At 39.3% G+C, this 15,827-nt stretch overlaps 1 pseudogene; it reads right to left on the minus strand.

Moving 5' to 3' along the window:
• Positions 1-2,186: 2,186 nt before the first annotated feature.
• LOC103225193 (DNA polymerase delta subunit 2 pseudogene) lies at positions 2,187-14,589 on the minus strand (annotated as a pseudogene).
• Positions 14,590-15,827: the final 1,238 nt, after the last annotated feature.

The raw sequence follows: 15,827 nt of genomic DNA on the forward strand, positions 1-15,827 counted from the left end.
AAACCTTAATTGAATAAAATAGACCCTACACAAGAATGTGTGTGTGTGTGTGTGTGTGTGTGTGTGTGTGTGTGTGTATGTGCATGTATTCTGAATATTTGAGATTAATTTAATTTTTCTCCACTAGGAACTAGTAAACTAGTAAAATGTAGTTTAGAGAATTTTTTTTTTTCTTTTCTTAGATGCTCTAAATTTATCTTGTTTTTTACCCAGTTGTATTAATTAGGTTACTCCAAGAGTCAAATACACAATCATTTCAATAAAATGTGGTAACTTCTACAGTTGAGATGTATATAAAGATCACAGGGAAGGAATCCTGAATTTGGCCTGTGGGAACCAGAGCAATTTTTTCACAGAGTAAACTTTCAGTGGAGCGTTGAGAATGAGAAGGTGTTTTCTATATGTGCAAGTGGGAGTGGGGAATCTTAAATTGAGTGAATGGCATTGATTCAATTACTTACCCACTGAACAGTCATTTACTGACCATCTTCTACATGCCAGAAACCTCTACATGTGGTGGATGCTGTGGATACAAAAACGAAGATATAGTCCCAGATATCAAGAACTTGCTTGGGAAGAAAGACACAAATAGATGATTATAAAATAAGATTGTGGGCTGGGCGCGGTGGCTCCCACCTGTAATCCTAGCACTTTGGGAGGCCGAGGTGGGTGGATCACGAGGTCAGGAGTTCGAGACCAGTCTGACCAACATGGTGAAACCTTGTCTCTACTAAAAATACAAAAATTAGCCGAGTGTGGTGACGCCTGCCTGTAATCCCAGCTACTCAGGAGGCTGAGGCAGGAGAATTGCTTGAACCCAGGAGGCGGAGCTTGCAGCGAGCCAAGATCATGCCACTGCACTCCAACCTGGGCGACAGAGTGAGATTTCATCTTAAAAAAAGAGTGTTCATGGATGCTGGGTCAGTGGCTCATGCTTGTAATTCCAAAGCTTTGGGAGGCTGAGAAAGGGAGATTGCTTGAGACCAGTGTTCAAGACCAGCTTAGGTGACATAATAAGATCCCATCACTACAGAAAAAGTTAAAAATTAGCTGGGCATGGTGGCATGTACCTGTAGTCCCAGATACTCAGGAGGCTGATTGCTTGAGCCCAGGAAGTGCAGTCTGCAGTGAGCTATGATTGCACCATTACACTCCTGCCTTGGTGACAGAGCAAGACCTTGTCTCAAAACCAAAACTCAAAAAACAAACAAACAAAAAATGTATGCTCAGAGAATCAGAGGTATAATGGAAAAATAAAAAACGGAGTGAAGGTAGGTGAAAGCCAGCTTGGTTTGGTATGAATATACCAATTTATGAGGAAATTTGAATGCACTTAATAGATGGCGGATTCTATAGTGTCTTTGATGGGAAACTATTGAGAAATTTATGCAGTTAGATTTGCTCTCATTTAATATAACAATATCACTTTCAACAGTGTGAAGGGGACAGACACAAGATATGAGACAACTGCAGTAATTCAGGCAAGAAGTAATGTACACCATGACTGGCAGAAGCAGTGAAGATGGAGAGAATAAATAAAATCTTTTATTCACTGATTTGATATAAGGTTAACGGAGAAAAATACTTACAGAATAAATATAAATAAATGCCAGGGTTCAGGTTTTGCAATGGATGAGAGACAGAACATGTAGACCAAATACAGTCTTGAAAGGAAGATGATGTATCAATATCCTTTGGCATTTTCAGATGAATATAATCGGAGAAATTAGAGTTAAGAGTCTGAAGATCAGAATAGTGCTATGATTAATTTAGGTTGGGGAGGTAGAAGAGAGCTGGTGGTAGATGATAACACTGCTTGATAAGTGTATGCAGGATGAGAAGAAAAGAGAGACAAGGATAGAATTTGGAGAAGCTTCAGAACATAAAAGGAGGGTAGGAGATGATGAGCTTAAAAGGATGCTGGAGAGCAATAGCCATAGAGAGGAAGAGAAAAAAGAGAGTTTCATGTTAGAACCGTGAAAGGACAGTGTTTCAGTGAAGGATTTAGCAATAATATTAGACTCCAGAGGGATCATGGAAGGTAAAAGCTAAAACTATTGGATATTCTTTTTTTTTTTTTTTCCCCCCCCGCATCAGCAAGTGTTCAGGCTTTATTTACAATGCTAACACTGCAGGGAATGAACAGCCTCCATCTGGGCCTCTCTGGTCAAAACCACCTTTTTGAGTCAGAGGCCCAGGCCCAGGCCTCCCAGGTTATGGTACTCTGCCCTGAAGCCAGAGAAACTGATGGACTGGGGCGCCAGGCTGGGCAGGTTCATGAGGCAGGCGGTCTGCATGGCAGTTAAGTCAGGCACAGTCACCAACAACCAAAGCTGGGGATGCTGCCACAAAAGTGGACATGTGGGCACGCTGGGAAGAAGAACGGGTCAGTTTTGCAGAAGGGGTAACAACCTAGGGTGTCAGGGGTTGTGGGCTGATGTGACGGACCCGCAGGGTCCACTCCAGGATCTCCAAGTGATCCTCCATGCTGCTGTATCTGAAAATGTCACACGTTCTGTCCCGATGTCCCCAGGAATCTGACTCTATCAATGGTGGCCTGGTAGGGTTTGATGACTAGCTGGAGCATGGAGTAGGCAGTGGCCAGCGGGAACATGCAGGGGTGGAGGGGCTGCTGGGGGAGTGTGTAGTTGGTGGGATCAAACTCGCCAGGCATCACGTCCACCGGCACTGAGGGGCTCAGCTGCAGGAGAATCTCATCCAGCATCTTCGTGACCTCCACGCTGGCTGCCTGGGTTTTCTTGGTGAGGTACTTGGCCTTGTTGATAGAATCTCTGCTCTAGGTGGTGTGGCTGAGGGGGTTGCCGGCAAGGATGACCCGGGAGACGTGGACGGCGCTGTGCTGCTCCCCTTCGTCCCCAAGCTGCCCCGTCACCACGTCCACCGACAACTGGGTGCCCAGCAACCTCTCGCCCCCACCTCCACCCAGGCCCAGGCCAGACACCAGCAGCAGGAACCTATCTGTGTCAAGCGGGGGTGCGGGCTTCTGGGGAGCGAGGTCAGCAAAGCAGTGGTCTTCCATCAGAAACTTCCCGTCGTCTCTCATGGAGCCAAACACGGCCCTGGTTACAGGACTGGCCCTGTAACCAACTTTGACACGTCAATAGTGCCTTTTAGTTTGATACGCTGCAGTTCATCTTCCAAGACCAGCTCGTCATCTGGGTGGATGTATTTGCTGCGAGGAGGCTGGGGGAGCAGGTTGTGCTCCTAGCTGATCTCCCGCAGGATGGAGGGCTACAGCTGCATGGACTTGAACAGAGTGCCCGCCAGACAGCACTTCTCCTGGGGCTGCAGCTCGCACAGCTTCTTCACTACCACTCCACTGCCCCAGTGCTGCTGGGCCCGGTTCTCCTGGAAGGGTCTCATTTGGATGAGGCGGGTGGCATAAATATGGGAGTACTGCCGGCTAAAGCCGTGCTCTCCGCGGGACGCGCCCCATCCCCAACTACTGGATATTCCAAATGGATCATTGATGGATATGATATAAGTTCCTTTCCGTAGAATTCTGTGCGCTTCTGTTTATTCCTTGACCCATTGTGACATTCTGTGTGTTATAGTGGGTCAAGGAATAAACAGATGTGCAAAGTTGAGATTTTGAAAGTGAATTTCCTTTCAAGTTAGAGAAACTTGTAGGCAAACAGAAGAGCATATTTAGGGTAGTGCCTATGGGTGTTTGCATGATTAAACAAGACTCTTAAAAGATACGGTGATGATGTTCATAGGTTTGCATAGTGAGGGAGAAGGAACCATGGAGAAGGGAGGCTGAAGGATGAATAAAGGAGTGGGGATAATTGAGTGAACAATAGCTCAGAGAGGCAGAGGGAGAGAAAATGAAGTTGCTGATTCGGTTTTGCTTGTCCCATGCTTTTCTTGTCCCGTAACACACTGAACTGGGCAGGACGCTTCTTTGTAAAACCTGAATATTAACTTGGTTTCTGTATTTATCTCCGCGGTGTTGAATTGAAAGAAACACAGTCTAGCCACCAAAAAGGTAAGAACATTCTTTTATTGGTGTCCCTCTAAAAATGCCCAGGGCAGGGATAGTACCGTCCTAGTTTTGAGCAAAACTTTAAAAATTTCTCTTTTGACATCTCTTTCCTTTGACAATTTTTTTTTCACTTATTACAGCTGCATTTACTACAATTTTCCATAGTGTATTATTGGACAATGAAACAGACTACCCTTCCTTTTTCAACCTTTCTTTCTCTTCCCAAATTCACACGCTTTTGAATCTGGCATAAAAATCTCTCCTGCTCCCTCTCTACTTCCCAAAAGAAGTTCGCCCTATTAGCGTGAGGACTTGATGATGGATGGAAGAGAGCAGACAGGCACATGGAAATAAGAGGAATTAAAGCCAAATAACCGACCCACTAGTTGTCAAACTTGAACATTCATCAAAAACACCTGGACAGCTTGTTAAAACCCCCGTTACTGAACTGTACCTCCAGAGTTTCTGATTCACTAGGGTCTGGGGCGGAGTCTAAGAATTTGCATTTCTTTAGGTTTCCATATGTTGCTGATGCTTTTGTGGGACACACTTTGAAAAACCACTCAACTAGCTCGCTTAATAGGCAGCAAATCAGAGCAGACTCGGGAGCAATGGAATAAGATTACTAACATGAAGTATGAGGCACAGTCTTTATTACAAACAAAAGGGCAAGTCTGCTTATTAGAAGACCTGAAACAAGATCTGCTTGATGCTGAGCTCCTGACTGTCCCAGGGTCATTTACTCCTTGCAGGGCTTCACTGGGTCCACAGTTTGATAAAGAGGTACATATAGGAGTGGTAACTGGCAGAGCCAGATGTTAGGACTGGAGGGATTCAAAGATGGACAAGGAGGCAGGCTTTTACAAATTAGTTTTACAAAGGACAAGCAACTGAAGCAAGTGAGGTAAAAATTAGTATTTCAATATTTTCCCCAGAGAGTCTCAAGAAGTTCTGTGACTCATTCAAATGTAGTTTTGCAGCCAGACATAATTTTCTGACCCTTTAAATGAACGTTTTTTTTCACCTACAATGTATCTATTTACAAGCAATTACATAGCTTATGAGTCTAATGTCTATGATAGCTTTACCAATTTTGAGAAGTAATAAATTCCCAAATGCATGTCTTAATCTATGTAATTATGTATAACTTTAGTGAAATTGAAGCCATACATTTCTAGTTCAAGTTAAACAATCAAATTTCCATATTGTTGAATAGCTAAACAGATTTTATGCTTATGATATCCCTTAAGAACTTGTTAATGTACATTTTACAATGTTGTGTTCCACAGAAAACATTGACTTATGTCCAGGTAAACAGATGCCAGAGCAGGGAAGAATATTATGGGAATGAGTCTTTATTTTCACAAATTCTCATGTAATTTTAACAGGTAAAAAACCATGTCTCATTTCCCTTAAGATTTACCTTTTCTAAGTAAGTAGTATTTAGAATTTCATGTTGCTATATCTATTGCTATGCAGTTGAGCAAGTTAGATTGTAAGGAAATAACCATATTGGAGAGAAGAGAAAAACAACAGACACGTAATCACCTAAACTTTGGACAAACCTCTGAAATGGAAGCCAATCTAGCAATGAAATCACAATGAAATTATAAATTTATGGAGGAAAAGCTGGGAGGTTAATTTTACCCTTTAAAACCTCAATGAAGCACAAAATTCAGGGGAAAAACTAATAATTATGATGAAGAATTGTAAGATTTGGAACATCAACTCAGCAAATGAAGACATTACCACATGGCAGACATTAGCCAATAAAAGTCATCCAATCACTCTAAAATGAGCTCGTAACACAAAATGTGAGCACTGTGGATTTCCAGAGAGATGGTGCATTTATTAAAAAAATCCATTTATTACTTTCTACAACTGAACTCATCCGATGCACATTTACTGAGCATAGACAATGCATGAAGAGCACAGACAATGGGCTTGCACTTTGTGTGAAGTGCTTAGGAGGATTAAAGAATAAGTTAGATACAGGTCCTGACCTTAAGGAGCTTACAGTTTTTTTTTTTTTTTGAATTTTTGAATGTGTGACTGAAGGGAAAAGAGATGAATAAATAACCATAAGATAAGGTGAGACACCAAAGATAAAAAGCAACTCTTTTGACAAGGCAGAAAAAAATGAGTATGAGAAACTGGGGAGGAGGCGAAATTTAAGATGACCTTCAAGAAGGAGAAGCAACTGAACTGAGCTTTATGGCATGCATAATAGTCTTTGTTTTTTTATTTTTAAATTTTCTTAAAGTATATACTATATCATTACACTGAAAATGCCACAAAATACACCTACAAGTGGCAATTTAATGTAAAACCAACACACTTTAACATGTGAATCAAAGCATAGTACATAGGAGTATAAAAAAATTGGTGGATATGGGTGATATACCAGACAGAAAGTTAGTTTATGCACCAGCAACAAACCTCTCATGTATCTCAGTGACTTAACATAACTACAGTTTATTTATTATTTACACAAAATTGGCTGCAAGTCTGCTCACTCTTTAGCAACTGTTTGCCATGCAGTGTCTCAGGGACCTTCTCTCTGGTATTATCACAGAGCCTCCTCTCTGATCGCTGTATCAGGAAACAGAGTGCTAGTGGATTCATCTTGACAATTAAATACTCTGGCCTGAAAGTGATATATGTGGCAATGAGTCATAGGCCATTGGCCAAAATTAGTCACACAGCCGTGAGTGCCTTCAAGTGTTCAGAAAAGTGTGGTTCTCTTGCATCTGCAGTTGGGGTTGGATGTAGGTGCGATGTGGCAGAAGATGAGGTTGGAATGTCAGGGTTAAATCAGATTCTGAAAGACCTGATGTGGTTTGATAAGAAATTTCACCTTGGTTTTATATGTAGTGGAAAAACAAAGGTTTTGAATAGGGAAGATATAATAGGCACTGTGCAGAAAATGACTTTGGTAAAAAGCACAGAGGGTTGTTTGGAGGTAGGCAGAACCTTTAGAAGACTCATAGAGAAGCTGGAGCAAGTAATTGGGTTCCAACCAACGTAGTATTAAATAATAGCATGACTGGAAAGGATGAAATGGATTCAAGAAATTTTCACAGGTAGGTTTAATTGGAATTACTTGATATAATGACTGAAGGAGAAGGAAGAGTTAAATATAATTCACCTTTCTATCTTGGTTTACTGAGTGGGTGGTGATGCTGTTAACTGATGAGATAACCATTTACCCAGAAGCAGCAGAAGACTTAGGGTAAACTTGATTGTGATCCTTGCAAGAAAATCACTTGGAGATATTGACCACGCAGTCACAAATACATTTTTGAATCAAAGAAGAGAGGCTAGAGCTAGACATGGAAATATGGAAATACAGTAGCACCCCCTTATCCTTGGGGGATATGTTTCAAGACCTCTGGTGGATGCCTGAAACCAGAGACAGTAGTGAACTCTATACATACTATGTTTTCTTCCCTATACATACATGTCCGTGATAAAGTTTAATTTATAAATTGGGCACAATAAGAGATTAACAATAATAATGAATAAAGAAATAGAACAATTATAACAGCATACTGTATGTATGTGAATGTTCGCTTTCTCTCTCTTTCTCAAAATATCTTAATGTTTCCAGGCCATGGTTGGCCATGGGTAACTGAAACCCTAGAAAGCAAAACTGCATATAAGGAGGAGCTACTGTACTTGGCCTCAAGATGACAATGGAGGCTGTGGGGTTTCCCAGGGAGAAGAGGCTGAGGATGAAACTCTGGGAAACCTTCACTGTGTGAAAAGGTGGATGCAAAGCCCAGGTCTGCTCATTTCTAGAACAGAAGCTTTGTATTAGCCTAGGGCTGCTGTAATGGAGTACTACAAATGAGGTGGCTTAAACTACAGACACTGTGTCACAGTTCTGGAGGACAGAAGTCTGAGATCAAGGTGTTAGCAGAGTTGGTTCCTCCTGAGGGCTGTGAGGGAGAATCTGTTCCATGTCTCTCTCCTGGCTTCTGGTGATTTGCTGGTGATCTTTGGTGTTCTTTGGCTTTAGCTAAGTCACTCTGATCTCCGACTTAATCTCCTTGTGGTGCCCTCCCTGGATGCATGTCTGTGTCTGTGTTCACATTTCCCCTATTTATAAGGACACCAGTCAGATTGGATTAAGGCCCACTCTAATGACGTCAGTTATCCTGATCATCTGCAGACTCTATTGTCAAATAAGGTCACATTCACAGGTACTGGGGTTAGGACTTCAACATATGAATTTTGGGGTAACAAATTCTGTTCATAAAAGGCTTCTTCTACCCCTCCTTCTAACATGATTTGGAGTAGGGAGAAAGAAGCCAGACTGCAATAGGCCAATAATTAATAAGAGATTTTTAAAAAGCCAAGGCTGGGAATGTAAACTATTTATTTGGAACTACATCCCTTACAAGTCAAATGATGAGGGCAAGGACTCTGTGGCTTATACAATTTCCAGAACAAACTACTTTACAGTTTGCCAAAGAATCATTCAAAGTCTATGGTATATTAAGAGTTCTTGCTTGCTGCAAGATTCTTTCTTCAAACTAAAACACATGGGCTTGCTTATTTGGCAAAGAATGCATATATCCCTAGAAGATGAGCTAGTAATCATTTGCTTTGCATTTAGTGTAATGTGCTCTTTTCTGATGAAACTTGGAAGTTTGAGTTTGAAAAATGATGTGTCTAAGAGAGTATGGACTAAGCAATTTTAGATATGGCAGAGCAATAAAAAACATTCTTGCCATAGATTCATTGGAGGTGCAAGGACACAGATTAACCTTGGGAGGTATATTATAGCATTTATTTTTTCAAAAGAAAGGAAAGACTTGGTATTTAAATTCTTGCTTTCATTTGAGGAAGGAAAAATATAAATCTCGGGATATCTGAAAAATATTAAAATGTTCACAGAATTAACCGTCAGTGATAATATCAAATGTCACATTTCTACTCCATCTCATATTGGGAAAAACTGATGTAACCAAATGGTGGTATATCAGGCTTTTTCCCTAAGCATTATGGTGTGTTAGTTTTCTACCAAAAATTTTGGGTGTTAATATGGGTATTCAATTTTGTTTTGGGTCTTAGATGAGGTGGTTTTGTGATTTGCAGTTGGATTTAACATAAAAACAAAGGAATTGAAGTATTTTTGTAACAGAATTTTAATAGTATCTATCTTTCAATGACATTTCTTTATCCTCTTTTTTTTGTTTGTTTTAAAAATGATACATGTTGAGAGAGAAGCTAATTGAATACATTTTTCCTAAACATTATACATTAAAATCAGTGATGCTTCTACAGTAATCATGTTCTGAAAGAACACTTTCATATCTTATGGGTTTTTGTTCTTTTACACAGTTCATATGAGTGGAATATACTGTTCTTGGGAAAAAATAATGATAATGTAGACAGATATTGAACTTATCTCTACTCTGATGGAAGTTCAGTGTATGTTGCTGATTATGTATGATACGTTTTCCATAAACAGGCATCAGAGTCACCCCAGTGGAAACTGAGCTTGCAGGGTAATTGTGCTCAGTATCGTTTCCCTATCATGCATGCCTATCATTTTATTCTCCAGTTGGTCTTGGAGACTTCACTGTTGCTTCTGAACCTGGTACTAGGAACCGAGCCCTTTCTTTATGGTTTGCCTTGTTTCGACAAGTGTAACAGCATCTCTCCTTATTTCACCCACATTTCCACATTATTCTGATGGCAAAGGATTAAAACTTCTTTTATGAGAAAACACTAAAAATGTTAACTCAGAAGAAGGTCTGTGAAAAGAACACTGAGCTCGGGATCAGAAAACTTGAATCATTTAGGTGCTATTTAGCCTTCTTAGTCTACTTATGCGCTGCATTCTTGGACAAGATATTTGACTCCTCAGTAATTCATTAATTCAGTAAGCCATTAACTCATTCATCTATTCATCTACTCCTTTTCACCAAGCATTTATTGAATGTTGCCTGTGTTTTAAGCACTGTGTTAAATACAGGATGGTAAGATAAAAATCAGACATTCCTTTAAAGGCATTCACAGATAAATTAGGAAGAGTTAAAAAATTATGATAGGAATGATATGTTACAGTAGAGATAATCATTAGTAGAATAATGTGATTTCTATTGCTCTTTTTACTTTTATAAGTTTACGGTTCTAATTCTATAAAAGTTCTAAAAGTTATTCACATACCTTTTGACTTTGGGAAAAAACAAACCTAGAGATACAAAGATAAAAAGGTAAACCTGTTCCTGTACTTAACGGGCCACTGGTTTAGAAGGAAAATGGATGGGTAACTGAATGCGTGTGTGTGCGTGTGTGTGTGTATACCTTATTTGTGTCTTTGGAGTCCTTGGCCTACAGCATTGCTCTATTACTGCAGGCATCCTAGCTTGCTGGACTGTAATTCATTCAAAGTAAGGAATTTGAAGTGAGTGGCAGCATGAGTGGTGCTAGATGGAGTAAGGAAAGAGACACAAAACTTTGTAATTCTCATTTCCATATGTGGGTCAAAATGGCAAGGGAAGTCAGAGACGCCAGAAAGCAGTAGGACTCCAGAAAAGTACTTGGTATTCCTTCCTGAACCCAAAGCAAATTTATAAAGAGTGTAGGCAGTCCATGATTTACAGAAATATATGGCCAAAAATGAGTCATAATAATGAACGTTTCTTGTTTTCTAAATGGCTATAGATTCCATTTAGGCCCTAGTAGAGTAATTGCCTTATAAGACTAAAAATTCTCTTTAGACAGTCTTGATGGTTAATACATATTACTCCAGAAGTCTACTTCGAATACTTTTCAACCACGGTTTTAACAAAAAGGAACTAATAATATTTCCACAGGTAGACTTTAAAAAAATGTAATAGAGATCATATGATTGACATACTTCCTCTGTTTAATCACACAAACATAATCCAACTCAGGAATTTCAGAGTTAATACAGTGAATTAGTTTCAAAGTATCAGAAGGGCTGGGGCACTGATTGAGTAAGGTTACCTAGAAAGTAGTACCTATATTAAGCCACTACTACCCATAGGCCTAGAAGTCCGAAGGAGAAAATAGTGTTACCTAGAGTCCATATGCAGGTGAGATTGCTGAAGTTGAAATTGGGTTACCTGAGTAGAACTTGGAGCCACATATACCTATCATTGTTATGGCTACTGAAACTGCCTTTAGAAGCTGGGAAGAAAATGGCCTCCTTCTTTCTTCAGTTTTCTTCCAGTGCCTGCCTTCCACTGGCAAAAATCTAACAGAAAGTCAAGGGAACTTGGGAAAAATAGCTTTGCTGGCTCCCTGTCCGTGAGGTACAAAAAAGGCAGAGAAGAACAGAGGAGGAGCCGGGAGACAACACCCCCTCCAGAACACATGTCATTGTCTCTTCTGTCTTTAATAATCTGTTAATTTTCCTGAAACTCCTTCATCACTATGATGCAGTGAAGGGAGGAGTGAGTTAAACTAAGGGAAGGAGGAAGATGTTACACAGCGACAGCTCCTGAGAGAAGACAAAGGAAATTAGGCAGAAAGGTCTGAGAAGAGGGAAAACAGAAAAGGCATATGAATGGCAAGGGGTCAGATAAGAGTTCTGTCAAATGTATGCTTCATTGGGCTGAAACCCTTTGGGTTGGAGTAAAGTGAAGGCTAACAGAAAAATCTAGTTAAAATTGTGGGGTTCATAGATAAGGGGAGGGGTTAAGTTAAGCTTGATAGTTGCTTCAGGTTCTATCCTGAGAACTTTTCAAATTCCTTGAAGAAATCCCATGTTTATCATGGTACAACACTAATATGGCAGCACACGATTGATCAATTAGAAATGCTGAAGGAAGCATTAGACAAGTGCATTAAATAATGCCCCTGGTTGCCCATGGCCCATGAGATTATCTAGGGATTCCATAATTTCTAGAGTGCCCTGTTATTAAGAGAATCAGTGCAATGCAAGAAGCCTGGGGTTGGAACAATGATGCTGCAGAGTACAGGGACTGTGATATAGGAGGTTACAGCAGGATCTAAGGACTTTGGGAATAGTTACTACCGTGACCTCTCTGCCTCCTCTCCACACCCCCAAAGCACTGGGCAGTAAAAAGCACAAAATATTGCACACTAGAACAGGGTGTTCAATAACCTGATACAGAGGGGAACAGACCAGCAGAGGCCAGCAAAGACCCAGACGCTAGTATGTAAGTCACCATGAGAACATGGGATTATCCTTTTATACCCAGAGAGGACCTTGGGAAAAACAGAAGGAGGTCAGATCACTTGAGAGGGAGAGAATCAGCTTTAGTACAGAGTTTTAAGCACCATTTTTTTTTTTTAAAAGCAATTTAAAGTTCAAACTGGAAGATTACAACATGGATATACACAAAGCAAGATAAGGTGAGTTACATGGCAGTGGGGGGAATTCACACTGTAGAAGCTTATTCTTTGTCATGTCATGCTTCTGATATTATGAAAGATGTACTACTCATAATTGGTTATTATGAAAGTCAACATTTTTCCAATTGAACCCTTTTTAGAATAGAAAGTTTAAGATTTCAGGCTGGGTGCAGCAGTGCCAGCCTGTAGTCCCAGCTACTCAGGAGGCTGAAGTGGGAGGATCATTTGAGGCCAGGAGTTCAAGGCTGTAGTCTGTGATGATTGTGCCTGTGAATAGCCACTGCACTCTAGCCTGGGCAACATAGCAAGACCCAGTCTTTAAAAATTAACAAATAAAAGATTTCAAATTGTCTGTGATATATAAAGTAGAATAGTTCCAGAAAATTTGTTACTTTAAAATTATTGATATTTATTATTTCCTGGGATATAACATAGTTAAAGCTAATTTTCAGGAGGAAAGTTTCATTTTGTAATTATTCATTATTTATACTCTGATGGAGATGGGATTTGGTATTCTTAAGACTCTACAGAAAACATGGCCTTTTGTTCTGAGAAGCTCATAATTGAAAGTGATTCATTTATTTGCAAAGATAGGGTTATTATAGGAACAAAAGGATAGTCTTTATTAAAGTTTATAAGCCAAAGGATATGAGATTATTTCCATTCGTCCCCATCTTTCCATAATGTTTTTGTAATGGGAACAAATATTAAAATGATCCATTCTTGTCTAAAAAGGTTATATTCAGATTTGGACAACTTAATAAATAATAGAGAACTCCTAGGTAACCCACCAACCATGGGATCTTGACCCCAAAGGTGTCAAACCACTTCGAAGTAATCCAAAAGCGCATCAATTGTATTTTTGTATATTTTATTTATGTTTGTGTGAACTACCATATTAAATTGCATTAAATAACTACTTAAATGAGTAAAATAATAATTTAGAAGTAAAACCATTTTATGTTTGGGCTTAGACTCCTCTAAGCAAGCTATACAGACTAATTATTTGTGCCCGTACATGCATGGTGATCTCAAAATGAATTCATTTATCGTTTTATGCATTAACTTCTCAGGCTGCTTGGGTATCATTCTCTGCTGGCTATTATATTATCAGGTCACCATCGTGCTAAACTGTAGGACATGTTAGCTGATAATTCCTGAAAAGTGCTTACTCTTGAAATAAAAAGCAAAGCAAAAAAAAAAAAAAAAAATCAAGCCACAATGCTGACTGAAAAAAATATTTATATTTATATTAAAGCCCTTAGCTAGATTCTCAGACACATCACTGCTTAAAATGCAGTCACCTGACAAAAACAGTTCTAATTATTACCCCCTTGGGCGAACATTTTTCAGAGTGACTGGCTGAAATGCACTCCAGCTCATAATTTCTGTCTCTGACAGTGGAAGACATAACCTAGTTTCCTCTAATGCAAAAGTCTCTAATCTAGAGGGCAAGACCCTGCTCAGTATAACACTGAAGGGAGAAAATGCAATTTGAGCACAAGGAAATTGCACACATAGTTGGATAGTTCTACCACTCTCGGGTTTTTTTTTTTTTTCCTCCTTGGGTTTAAATGTCTTGTTTTATTTTATACTAAATTATGACCTGGCTGAAATTGCTATGTTTTCTTTGTCATATTCTAGAAACCTCTTACTATAAAAGTGAAGGTTATGCGATAGTTCCATACTTTCATTTTTTAAGGGTGTGGGAGTGCTCACATTTTGACAGTTCAGCAGTGAAAATATTAAAAGTTACTATGCTTGCTACAGCAATATTTTTTTCCTTTGAATAATAGCTCTTTTGTCTTGGCAAATGGGGCATATATACTGCATTAGGAAAAGGTAATTAAATCTTTTTGAAATGACAGAAGTGCAGATTTTTTGATTTGGACTAATCAGTAACAATTTCATTGTTGAATCTCTGAACGAACAAACTTTTATTATTGTTGGGAGAGGTGAATTAACCTCAAATTGTTCTGGTTCACTTCACAGGCGGTGGCTGAGTAATACATCACCCTGAAACAACTGATAAGCCAGAAGACGAAAGAAGTTTCAGGGAAGTCAGTCAGAAGTCTTGGAAGGAGTGCAGCTATGGGAGGGCATTACTGGGAATTTTCATGAACAATTTTATTTCTGTGAATTGGAGAGTCATTGCCCCTTTCCCATCGCTTTCTGCTGACAGCTGCTGCTTACCTCCTTCCTTCCAGCTGGGAGGGCAGCCGCATGGCTGCGTATGCCGCTGACGCCAGGATGGCTCCTTAGCGAGCAACCAGGGCATCAGTTTCCTCCTGGAGACTGCACATGTCACCTTCACGTCTCATGCATCTTCCATCATTTATGTGAATATATCAAGAGGCTCTGGTAGAAGGCACTAGGCTATGAAAGTGCAGTCTAACCGATGACTGAGAACAAAAGCCGCCTTCAGCTAGGAATGATTCGCTACTGTGGTAAAAAATACTTTCTTTTTTCCTCCAAAATGACTTTGAATTCTAAAGATTTAATAAAAAGCCTTCCTTATTCAGGAAATAAAAGTGAAAGGATAGCACAGAGAAAGGGTTATTTAAAGAAACTGATTTTCATAAACATTTATAAAATAATGGTATACAAAGGCATGACAATATCATAGTATGAACTTGTAATTTCAGGAGGAAGATTTGTCTCCAACAATTCTCAAGCGTGCCGTCATAACTTATTGCTCCTGAATTCCTCAGCTTCCATCAGACAATAACATGGTCTGATCAATCTTATCCCAAATGCTGGGTGCCAGTTTGAACAAAATTAGGGTGAATTATTTAAAAGGTGCTGTGACAATAATCTAACAGGTACTTTAAAATACCCTGTGTGGCTCATTAACCTACTTATTCCAGTGAGTTAATAAAGAACTTTTATCGTGCATCTCTAGAAAACAGAAACATCTATCTTATTTTTTCAATTATTAAATTATAAATATCAAACTTTTTCTAAAAGATATTTGTTTTCCTAACACTCTATATTGTTTATGTCCTTGGGAAGCAAATAAGAATAAGAAACAGGATTGGGAAATAATTTGTGCTGAACTAACCCAGAAATGGTAGTGAAACATCCCCACCTCTCCCTTGCTCTGGCCCATCTAGGAAATTGGCCTGGCATCTACCAAGGTAGCACTGAAAATGTAGAGAAATAACCCAGAAGCCCAGAATGGTTATCATTGCTGCCAATTCACTGAAGCTCTGTTGGACAAAATTTTAAGGAAATTCAATTGTCAGACTATGGACACATTTAGCAGTTCCTTCTAGGTACTCAGAGTATTCTGTTTTAAGAATACTCTTAAAAAAGAATACCTAATATAGTTAATACAGTATTTTAAAATTGTCACTAAAGAATACGTTCTTTGAATGTAAGAAAATAAATCACAGTGAAGAATAAATATATAGTGAATACAATGCTCTGAAACTATTTGAATATTAAGATTATCATTATTAAT

Source organism: Chlorocebus sabaeus, chromosome 4, assembly GCF_047675955.1.
Source record: "Chlorocebus sabaeus isolate Y175 chromosome 4, mChlSab1.0.hap1, whole genome shotgun sequence".
Lineage (NCBI taxonomy): Eukaryota > Metazoa > Chordata > Mammalia > Primates > Cercopithecidae > Chlorocebus > Chlorocebus sabaeus.